The 11,980-nt window shown below is 40.0% G+C and overlaps 1 pseudogene across 1 annotated transcript; it reads right to left on the reverse strand.

The window, feature by feature from the left end:
• Positions 1-365: 365 nt before the first annotated feature.
• On the reverse strand, positions 366-10,182 carry LOC146479501 (uncharacterized; annotated as a pseudogene). The gene is made up of 10 exons (XR_014864840.1): positions 10,105-10,182; positions 9,085-9,177; positions 8,489-8,693; positions 8,080-8,182; positions 7,524-7,744; positions 2,891-2,940; positions 1,825-1,906; positions 1,470-1,643; positions 869-1,014; positions 366-369 (listed from the first exon to the last, which is right to left on the reverse strand). The product of XR_014864840.1 is annotated as an uncharacterized LOC146479501 (transcript).
• Positions 10,183-11,980: the final 1,798 nt, after the last annotated feature.

Consider the following 11,980-nt stretch of genomic DNA (forward strand, 5'->3'; position numbering starts at 1 on the left):
CTTCACAATTGAGGTAGCCGTAACATCGATAACTGCTGGCGATCCAACGTTTTTGAATTTTGCTTTTGTTTCCTCGGTGTTCGGAAACAAAGCCATCCGGCGATTTCACAGTTCATCTGGAAAATTTCCGTGCCTAAGAAGCATTCCATAGCTCAGAAAGGGAAGATCTAGAGGAACCTCATCAAATTTAACGGCTGCATCGATGCAGTCGACGTGAAGAACCGGTTTTTTATTGAAAAGTTCGATCTATTGATGTTTGATCTCTACGGCATCCATTTTGAAATGAGCGCTCGCAGGCGGTTGGCCATTTGATATTATGGTTTGACCGCAATGCATGCCGGGAACATAGTAAATCCCCCCTTGGTTTACCTAAAAATAATGACACAGTTGTGTTGAAAGTCACCATACTAGTTAATTAAATAGATACAACACTGTTTGGCTGGGGATGGCAAGAACCATAAATTCCAACTAAATGAAGTTGGGTTATTTCCTTCGAGAATTCACTCATCAAATGGTATGATGGAGAAATTCATTATCCACAAATTACAATTTGAGCACAATACTAACTTTTCAAATATATATTTACAAAGTATTTGCGCATCCTAAACTATGACTACATGTAGGTTGTAGAAATGTGAGCAAGTTTTACGCGGCGATGGTTATCACATGGCAGTTTCACATAAGTATATTTTTTAAATTCCTGTAAAATTCTATGTAAGTTCTGTGAAAAAATTAACAAGCATAAATTCATATCCCCTTCACATGGACTTCACACCCCCAGTTGTGAAAGTTTGGGAATTACACCAACAAATTTTAAATATCTCATAAAAAGAGCCCTTTACAAAAATTGTGTGGCTTTGCCTCTCACCTTTCACCGTGTTTAACACTTAACAAGCTCTTTGGGAAATCATGCCTGCAGACTCTGCCAAATACTCCTTTCTCGTCAAAGAGTTGATTCTTTCCTTTACTTCTTAGCGTAGGGAGGACTTCACCTGCATGGAATCTGTTACAATCCTTGAATACAACATGCATAAAAATTGTTAGATCATGACAATTGCAATAATGACTGCCACATAAATTTGAAGTAAATGGAATAATGATACCTATAAAATGGGTCTGGAGCACTTATTAAAGATCAAAATTTAATAAAAATTACATGCATTGAGCCACCTTAACCTGACACTACAAGCCACTGATTTGATCTAAAAGTTTTCATGTAATATTATGTCAGATGTTCCTTAAACTAGTACTACATTACAGTAGTTACTGTTCTAATATATCTTCGTTGAAATGATACTAATTCACACACCTTTGTGTACTGCACATCTTTACACCATTCATTGTGACTGTCATTAACTGCAGAAAACTTTGTTAAAAATACAGACTACACAGTGTAGTAGGAGAATGTCAATGAATGCCCAAACTGATTATCTGGTAGATCACTCTAGAGAAAAAATTCCAAAATATACCTGATCCGGAGACTTTTGCCCACAGTGCGGATAATTGTCAACAAAATTATCTACATCATCTTGGTCACTAAACAGTAGATCCCCATGCCTTGATGAAATCGTATTTCCACTTTTTGCTTTCTCTCTTGCCAGACCAAACCAGGCATCAATACTTTCAATGAGGACTCCATTTTCCTGGGGTTTGATGTAAAGAGGGCAACAAGTTTTTTATATACCACTATCTTTTCTATGCCCTTTATGAGATTACAGCAACAATTTCCTGAATAAATGTCCTTTGCTGGATGTGCTTCAGGGAAACAACGCTTGCTCAAACTCATTCAAGACTCAGGCTGACCTGTGCAATATGGGCACTTACTTTGGGACACAAGGGACAGTCAGCGCCATTGTAGAGTTCTGGTACATAGGAGTTCAGGTACCTTAGCTTGTACTTGAAATGTCTATACGGCAAAAGATAAGATTAATTCTTTTTTTTTTTTTGTCATTTGTTGATTTGTGATGCTGTATCAATGTTAAATATAATTAAAACGAAACATACCTAATATATTGCTGCACTTTATTTTTTAACTGAGAACATGAAATTACTCCAAATGAAAACTGACAATGGCCATGGTAAAGGTAAAGTTGTCCAAAATGAACAAGCCATGCAGCTCATTGGTACTAACGCTTAGCTTTGGTTTCTGTAACATGCAGTGACTAGGTGCATCACTACCCTCCCCCTCTGCCCCACCCTGGATGGTATGCTAGTCCTTTGCAGAGTACTTACATGTATCGCACAACATTTTGTAAGGTGTTACCAAATGGTCCCTGGTACCCATTTTTAATCCTGGGTGGAGATAGACATTGTCGAGGAACGTTTGATTCTATGTCTAAGAGAACAACACAATTGCAGAGGACAGGCTCAAACCAACGAGCTTGGGCTTGAGGGTCCAGTAGCAATACATATGGCCATGCACCATGCCTTCACGCTTCATCATTATCTCCTTCTCATAAAATCAAACATGCTCTAGCCAATATATACCCCTCCCTCCCGAAAGAACACTAAGATTCCCTAACATCAGGCAGCTAAATGATTTAAATTTCATGATTGCGCTCATCTTCCCTAGTTAACTCTTAGAAAATACTCGTTCTACCACACAATCCCACAATGGAATAAACAGCTTCCTCTGCAGGTGGTACATGCCAATAATTCTGTTGTCCATTTCAAAGCCCTTATTTCGTCTACATGTGTATTTATAACTAAGTGATGTTCGTGTTATTGTTAATGACCTATGTATGTAAGTATGTTGTTGCCGCTGCCAACTGCCGGATTATTGTTAAAGTACAGGCAATAATGTCAATTAAAGATTAAAGAAGACATATCTGTAAATTAACAGTTTATAAATTACAAACAGGAGCTCGCCCTCTTAAAATATTTCACTTGCCTGTACTCTTCAAAGCAACCAGAGTTTAATATGGCATACAGTGAAGGAATCTGTAAAACAATAATTTTCATTGAACATGAAACTGAAAGAATAGGTGCGGTTACACACAGCACGGTAAATGGCATTTCCCGTGGTAAATTGTCCCGCGGTACATCACACTTGGGTTTTAGTGTACCGTGGTTCCAGCGGTTACACGCGAATAGTCATTTCCCAAGGTAAAACAAATGTCGCGCAAATGTGGCGGGAAATTGAATTGCAACTTTTTGAGTCATGGAGTTTGATTCAAGAGAATTAGCGTGCCTCATATCTATCTTTCTCTTCCTATCACGCCGACGACTTTCCGCTTACCTTTTTATGCGATACTTGATGCAAAGGAGATTTCAAAGGTGGCGGTTGCTTGCAATGATACAACAGAGTCCTGCTGTCTTAACTAGACAAATTCAACATTGAGGAACTAAGGCGCGCGCGTGTGAAAGTCAAGTGTATGGAGTCTTCCTTGAGCACAGCTTTGGTTTGAAAGATTGCTAAATGATAGATCGCTTGATGGCTGGTGGAAAGAAAACTTTCGGGTTTCCAGAGCCACTTTTGAATACATCTGTAGATGAGTTGGGCCGGCGTTATCGCGACAAGATACCGCCATGAGAACCGCAGTTCCAGTGGAGAAAAGAGTGAGCTGTGAAGAAACTTTTGCTGTCAAACGGAGCAACGTGATTGGCTCTTGTACGTTGGGTATCAAAACACCATAGCAATTTACCACGTTAAATGTCATGGGCGCTTCGTTTGATCTTTTCGACGAATCCATGGATATTTAACACGGGGAATTTACCTTGAGAAACGTTGGTCACACTACTTAATACAGTTTCCCGTGGTAAAAGGACGGTTTAGAACATAGCATTTGCTTGCAAAAAGCAAGAAACACTGCTAAAAATAAATGATACTAACCTAAAGGGGCTTCCACACAAGTAAAGTTCTGAAAGAACTGTTGTATTCGATGACACAAAGTGGCAGTTCCTACAAGAACTGTTTTACTAACAAAGAAAACTGGAAACCTGTAAAAAAAATGAACGAAATTAGTAGATGCCTTACTAAAGTATCAGCAACAAAGCAATAAGAACACTTCAATAGAAACGAAACTCACCAACAAATGCTTTGAAGTAATCGAAGTTCTAAAAAGAACTGTTTGGAAGACCTCACACAACACAGTAGGTTCTTCGAAAATCTCAGGAAACTGGCACCTTTGCAGCTGACAACTCCGCGCAACATTGCTTATATCAGCAATTCCGGGTAGTGGACAAAGATTATGCTGCCTTTCTTGACATTCTTCGATATCTCCAACCCACGCAGGAGCAACTGGATGAATTCCAGCGTTGTCTAGTGCTATGTCCTTCCGTGATTGTGCCGATCACCAAATCTACGAAGCTCGCAGCAAAACAGCAGACACAGTGATCATGACGGTCTCTAGAGCTGCAGCGCAACGTGTTAACTAGGTGGTTCTTGACAAAGTATTTGCAGGCCAAGCACCACTCTCCTAGGTGCCGTGCACTTCTGTTGCCAATGGACGTCAGATTCTTCCCTACCGAGGAATGAAAATAGTCATCACTGAGAATAGAGATAAGGCATGCAGGGTAGTGAACGGCCAGGATGCAATGCTGGAGTCCAACCAGGGCAATACACTTCTAATTCGATTTCCTGATGGAAAAAAAACATGGAAGGATCGAAAAATTTAAGAGCATTGTATGAAAACAGTTTTCCGTTGTAACTTTGCCAGAATACAAGCTGGCAGCATGAAACTTCGTTTCTTGAGAGAACACAAGACTAGAACAACTGTGAAAGCTCGATTTTTGTTGAACGACTTTTCCCGCCACTTTTGTATTTTTAATTTTTTGGCTGCATGTCCACAGGGTGTGGTCCTCTTGAAAGAAGGTCATTTTTAGATTTTTGCTTCCCCGCATTTGAGCAATTGTGTTAAAACTTAAAATGCATGCCTTTGTATGTAAGTACTGATATCAGAAAACAATTTGGAGGCCTGTACTTGAAACCTCGATAGAGTTCTGTTGAAAAAGAGAAGACGCTATGTGTACCACTGGACGGGAGTTTAGCCTGTTCAGCGTCTAGCCACAATCTCGAAGGATTCAGGAGACACAAGGGATGCCTCGTTTATAACCACCATGTCGTAGCGATTTAATGAGAATTTAACATCTTTAGTTTGAGTGCTATTGACGGGAATATGAAAAGCTGCGTGACGCGTCTCATAGTCGAGTTCTTCACTGAAGATTATCCTGTATCCCTGGGCCAGGAGCGCTACAGGTGCCACCATCACTACTCTGTATTCCTGCTGAATCGCAGTGTGTATTGCTCGAATTATTACTTGAGACTTGCCAGTGCCAGGCTTTCCCAGCGGCACTCGATACTTTGCCCATGCACAGTCAGTGGATGATGAGGAGGAAGCAGAGCGAGATAATGATAATGATAATGATAATGTTTATTTGTGCTTTTTTTCTATTTACATGTTGATTATTACAATCTTTTAGTGTTGTTATATAAATTTAATGAATAATTAGTTAAATTAACGTGTAAAGCAAGGAAGCTAAATAAACCATTAGGTTGGCGAGAAGAGGATTGAGCAGAAAAAGAGGGCATACGGCCTGCAGGCTGATCCAAAAAGCTTTTGCGTTGGGCCAGACTGTCTACTATGTCCCGATAGATTGCAGTTTGAAAAGGAGAAAGAGGATATAACTGTTCCACTGATCTGCTGTGTAAGGTACCGATCCTGTGTTTCACCATCTGCCGCTGCCAAAGGAAGAGGATGTGGTGTAGAGCATGTACAAAGGCTACCAAGGTGGTTAAGTAACTGGAACGATGGCCTTCGAAGTCGAATTTGCAGATTACTCTGATGGCAACATTCTACTCGACTAATTGATTGGCTGGAGGCTTGCCGTTTTTTAAATCAAATGAACTGTGCATCGAACACTCTGATGTAAACATTACTGACAATCCATTCGTGCCAAGTGTTGCAGTTTTACTTCTCTAATGAACTTTTAACGGAACACTGTCCTAGGTTCCGATCCTGTTGTCCACCACCCGCTGCTGCCAAAGGAAGAGGATGTCGTGTAGAGCATATACAAAGGCTGCCAAGGTGGTTAAGTAACTGGAACGATGGCCTTTGAAGTTGAATTGGCTGAGAATCTGGGATGATGATGTCCACCGTTCTGGACAAAGGTTGACAGCCTGACTGAAGAATTGTATACTTCTCAGCGTGGAGACTTCTTCTAGGTGTCTCAACTAGCTCGGGCTGCGGTGAGGATAGTGTATGATTAGGTGCTGGAAAAATAATACAGGATTCTGGACAGAAATGAACTTCACAGCAACAAGGAATTTGTCGCTCCCCAAGGACTTTGCCTGGTTCTTTACCATGGTATGGCGCCTCAGCCACTGAAGGAGAGACATGTTTTCGTCGGCTGGTTGTCTACGAAGATACATTTGGTATAGGAGGTTGTCCTTCTCCTGACCGGGATGAGGGGGCGTGAACTGCCTGGTCTGTTTGTCAGTCCATGCTACTTTAAAGTTGGACAGCTGGAAGGCCATTTCTGGTGCTAAAGGACTCACGGTATGTAGGAACGAGCTGGCCGCCTGAAACCCTGACACATCTGTACAATGGAGGCCCTCGATGGTTGAGATTTGTGCATCTTGGTGACGTATGAAGAGACATACTTTAGAAGCATGCCTCTGCCATCCGGCACCTGCGCGTCGGTACAGCAACGTAGCGCACCCAGAAGTGTTAAAACGTAAGCTCTCAGATTTATCTGCGACTCCTCTTCTCCGTAATGAAAACGCAGTGTGCTGGTGCCGTCAAGTTTGTCTTCAAAGCTGTCCGGCCAAGAGAAAAGTTGTAGACAACTTAAAGATGACTCCTGGGTATCAGCAACCAAGAAGGCGTCGCTGTGGCCCCAAGGGATGGATCCCGTCAAGAGGTTGGAGCGGATCAAAGTCAAGCCTTTAACCCAGACCAACATATGGAGATGGAGTGTTCCCCTCGACTGAAACTGGAAGCGGTAAAAGTAAGTGACGACGTTGTGGTCCATGGGCTGCTCTGTGTTGCCAAAGACATGATGTCTCCATCTGTTTGTGTTCGCTCCAGCAAGGATCTGCTCTAGCAAGGTATAAGTGTCCGGTGTAACCGCACCTAATATAGCTATGATCGTCCTAGCCAGACAACCTAATGTCTTCTTGCCTGGGTTGCCATTCTAAGCAAGCCACAACAGACAAACAAAGGTCATCAACATGACTTGATGATCTTAGTTTTTGCAGGTGCTTTAGCTTAAATGCAAAAACTAAAAGTTGCTTTATAACCTGTTGAATATGTGTCCATAAGGTTTCGACAGTGTACAATGTATTAATGGACAGTAAAATATTATATTATTGTCTTGAGTACAGATGGCACTTAGCTATGTCAAGCAAGTTAACAGGCATTATGCTAATTGAGAGTCTGCCTCTTCCCCCTAAACACAACATAATGAAGTAACTCTAAAGAGTATAAAGAAATAAATACTTTTATTTCTTAATCAACCAGTATAAAAAACACCGGTCTTACAGAATGTATATTATAGTACATCCCTGTATTAAAACTACTCACAAAATTAGGCTACAAAGGTGGTGTCATTTCCAAAATCAATTCAGAAAACTCCTTAACAGACACCTGACTGTGTAGGAATAATTTTTCTGCAAGGTCCATAAATTTAAAATGGAAGCCTACAGACGGTCTTTCAGGTGAGCCTGGCCAGAACTGACAACGCACTAAGGTGACAGCATGGCTTTCACAGTCGCAGACTTGGACTTCCTTGAGGTGTTGGTTACCTACAAACCAGAAGTAATGAATTCAAAATAAGTCTAAATTAAGTTTTAGTTAGGATATAAATATAAGCTACAGTGTAGCAGGGTTTTGTGAGGGCAAAATGGACAGGTTAACATGTACTTTACCAACTGGTAAGATTGATGAAATATATAAAATAAATAAAATAAAAAACACATCCAGAAGATACTGATGAAGAGCTCGGCCCAAAATGTCTGTCTTCACAAACTCTGACACTTTTAAACGTTTTTAAACTTTGTTTATCTTGGTAAGGATAGATCTATGTTGCATTGGAAAGTTCACGTTATGCAATGATGCTTTGATTTTGTTTTCAACTCACCGAAGGCATCTACTAGTTTAAACAATTTTAGGATCCTTGTAGAGCAAGAATGGCCGGATTCGATCGCACCATGATTAGGGAGCAGTGGAATGAATCTGTTTTCCTGTAACAAAATTGAAACAGGACAGTTAGTTCATAGATTTCCTCTAAATAACCACATCATTCCTCCTATTTATATATATACCCTAACGGAGATTGCAAAACAGTGCATTTTCATCGGATGCAATTGGGTAATAACCGAGGAAATTAAATTGCGTATGTTTCAGTTTAAAATTATTCATAATACTGTGTTCATAAATGACAGGCTTTTCAAAGCATTTCAGCTTTAAGCTTATATTTGCTGCTGTATTTCCATAAATAAATTATACATAACTTTGTAATATATGCAAGCAGTGATTGCTAAGCTTACCTTCCATTGCTCTAAAACGTGGAATTGGTTTCTCTCCGCGTGTAGATCATGAGCACAATTCGAACCAAAAACTGCCTCGGGCTGCAGTACCAACATCTCATAGTAGACTCTTGTTGGCTGCATACGACACAAACACATTTCTCCGGTAATGTTTCTTCCCCAACCGCTGTTGTGAAAAGTTTATCCTGGATTTTCTCCCAATGAACTACAGTATAGCGGTACAGTATTAGACGGCTCAGACGATCATTTCACTTGGGTACTATCCATATTCTCAGTTGAGAAATAATGGGTGTTACCCTTTGAGAAAATGTGATACGGGTGGGCTTATGGCTTAGAGATCACAGAGATGTTTAACCGTGGTAAGAACATTATTGCTACTATTTAGTTCTCACCATATTGTGGCATACTCTCAGGGTGACCTGTAACTGAACAGATGCACAACAAAATATAACTTAATTTAAAGGATTTATAATATGCATGTTTCATCAACCACTCCTGATTGCTAATTTCTAATAAAACCCTGAAAAAATAGACAGTTCATTAGTTGAACAAGTAACTGACAAAAATGCGACACCAAAGCAATGTTAAAAACATACCTTGACATCAAACAGATCAATCTCTCCTTGTTCCGTATCTTTAAACACTTTCTCACGAGTTATCAAGGCAATTTCCTTCCATTGTCTGCATACCTAGAACTGAATTTTATAACTTTATTATTTTAACAAAATATAGCATTACAGCAAATGAATTAAGCACTGTATTAAGAAATAAACTATCCATTACAATGAACAGCAACACCTCTCCTATAATAGTCTTGTGCTTAATTGTAATTTGTGACCTGGAAAGCGAAAACGGACACTAACGGTTTTCCGTTCAACGGGCAAAAAAACGGATTGCAAACGATGTTAAACGGATAGTAAACAGTTACCACAAGCGTTTAAACGGATTCCAGTTCCGTTTAAACGGATAAATGAAAGCGTTAAACGGTTGGGCAAAGTCCAAAAACGGAATGCCGTAAACGTTAAACGGCTGCAGAATTTTTTAAACGGAAAGCTGAGAACGTTAAACGGTTAAAGAAAGTCATTAAACGATCATAAACGGAGAGCTCAAAACGTTAAACGGTAAGTAAACGGTTTCAAAAGTTCACAAGGAAACGAACGTAAACAAATAATTTTGATCGACTGTTGTCAAATACTGAAAATACATTTCACTATAATACGTAAATACTGGAATCTTTTAAATGGAAATCTAAAGTATCTCATTTAGTTCTGTCATTTCATTCCGGACAAGCTAGCAGCGGAGTAGATAAAAAGCCAAATTATTATAGCTATAAACAATCACACATGACGTGACGCCTTGAATTTGCATAATATTGAAAACTTGCGACTTCACAGACGAGAGATCAGGTCCGTCTTTCAGTCACCGACATAAACAATTTCTTAATCGCGTGCAATACACTCTGATTTTGAAGGGTTAAAAAATTTCCACATTACGCCGAGCATTGGTCGTATTTTAAGCGGACTCATGTGCGACAAATGAAAGAAACGTCATCGTTTGAACAAGACTACGACTTAATGAAAAGCGCTGAATAAATCCGAAACCTTGTCGAATCTAACCCGAGTCAAGTTTGAATTTAATAAAGCTTTCGTCCGACTTTCATTTGACTTTTCCTTAGTACCATTTGAATCATCCATCTCGTGTTCGACTTTAGCGCGACATTTAAACAGACCCAGTTGAAAAAAAATCTTTCCCGCCAGCCTTCGTAGCAAGCGCTTCTAGCGAGCGAAAACCTACAGTCGACTCGGTGATAACTCGAACCCTCGCTAGACGAGTGATAAAAATCTGCGAGTCAGCGAGCCATGCGAGCCAAGGTGTGAGCCATGCGAGTCACGCAGTACACACAGTATAAATGTTAAGAATTTTTATTTGTTATATTTACATTCATATAAGAACAAGAACAAGAGCATCGGAACAAGATGAATAACATCGCAATATTTAATTCTTACAGTGGGACAACGCAAACCATCATATTTCAGTTTTTTGTTAATTGACACGTCAGGACTGATTGTCAGTGTCATTCCAATCTTGTAAGGTATGATAAATGAGTACTCAAAGATGAGCGAAGTCGATATTGTCGCACTAAATTCAATTTGAAAAGAAGCAGCGTAACAGAAGTATTTTCCGTCAGCTGGTGGGTCGAATGCTATCTCGAAACCAGCCTCTGCCACTCTAGTGGCGAGTTTTGAAGGAAGACTTGTCTAAGGGAAAGGACAACGACATGCAGCCGTCAGCCAACCGACAGAGTTCTGATAACTCTGATCCTCGACTAAAGACCAAACCTGTTAAAATGGCGCGATTTACTCACCATTCTTGACGCCAACACACGGAGATCGAAGTACTGTCCTTTTCTTTTTTTTTTTTTTTTCTTGAATGAAGTTCCACGTGGATATCAATCAATGACATGTGTCATGTGTCAATAGATACCTATTCAAGTAGCGGTGCAGCCGTATGTTTTTCTCGGATTTTTTTTTCTGAAGTCTTAAACCTCAATAAACTTTTGCGAATTGTTTTTATTTTTTTGCACATCTTGGGCGATATTGAATAGGCAAAATTCTCTCCAAAATTATAACAAAAACGAAAAAAAAAAAAAAAACAAAGAAAAAAATTCGTCCAAAATTTTCTCACGCGAATGTAAATAAAACAAATAAAAATTCTTAACATTTGCACTGTGGCTCGCATGACTCGCGTGACTCGCATGGCTCGCTGGCTCGCAGATTTCGCAGACCCCGCTATAAGTCGAACCTCGCGCTAAGTCCAAGCAATTTTCCTTACCTTTCAGGTCATTTTCTATATAATTTTACCCTCGATAAACTCGAACTCCCGATAACTCGAACCTTTTTCAATATACCTTGAAGGCTCGAATTATCGGGAGTCGACTCTATTTCTCACGCGGCCAGAAACCGGAAACTAGATTTTCGCTCGCTCGCTGGAAACGCTTGCTAACCAGGCCACTGCCCGCCGATGCATGATACCCCTGATGCAGAATTTCTTCAGAAAATAATACCCTTTTGTTCCAGTAAAGACATACCCAGCACGCTGAAAGAAGTCTGATATAAACAAATTTAATCAGCTGCTACAAGTTACTAGAAAAAGATACACTTTTCAACAGATATTTAGCAACCGCTGTCATATAAAACCTTAAACCTAATACAATAAAATTGTGTCTTAGCTTTCCCTATTTTCGCCAGCTTGCTTTTGAATGTGTTTGTTGAGTCGACATTTAGCATTAATCTTTCCTTTGATGCACTTCCAGGTCTTTTCCTTTTCCACTGCAGATTCCAAAGGAAAGTGACTAAAAACGAGCACCTTCAACAAATTAAGCCTTTTGCTATCTAAAGGGAGTTTGTTGTGGGTTCCGTCGGTGTTGCTGTTACCCAGTGCCGTTGAAGAGAAGAAATACGGTAATAGCTTTAGCGCGCATTTGTGTCGCTC

The sequence above is a fragment of the Pavona decussata genome, unplaced genomic scaffold (genome assembly GCF_977016875.1).
Source record: "Pavona decussata unplaced genomic scaffold, jaPavDecu1.1 SCAFFOLD_58, whole genome shotgun sequence".
In the NCBI taxonomy this organism is placed as follows: domain Eukaryota; kingdom Metazoa; phylum Cnidaria; class Anthozoa; order Scleractinia; family Agariciidae; genus Pavona; species Pavona decussata.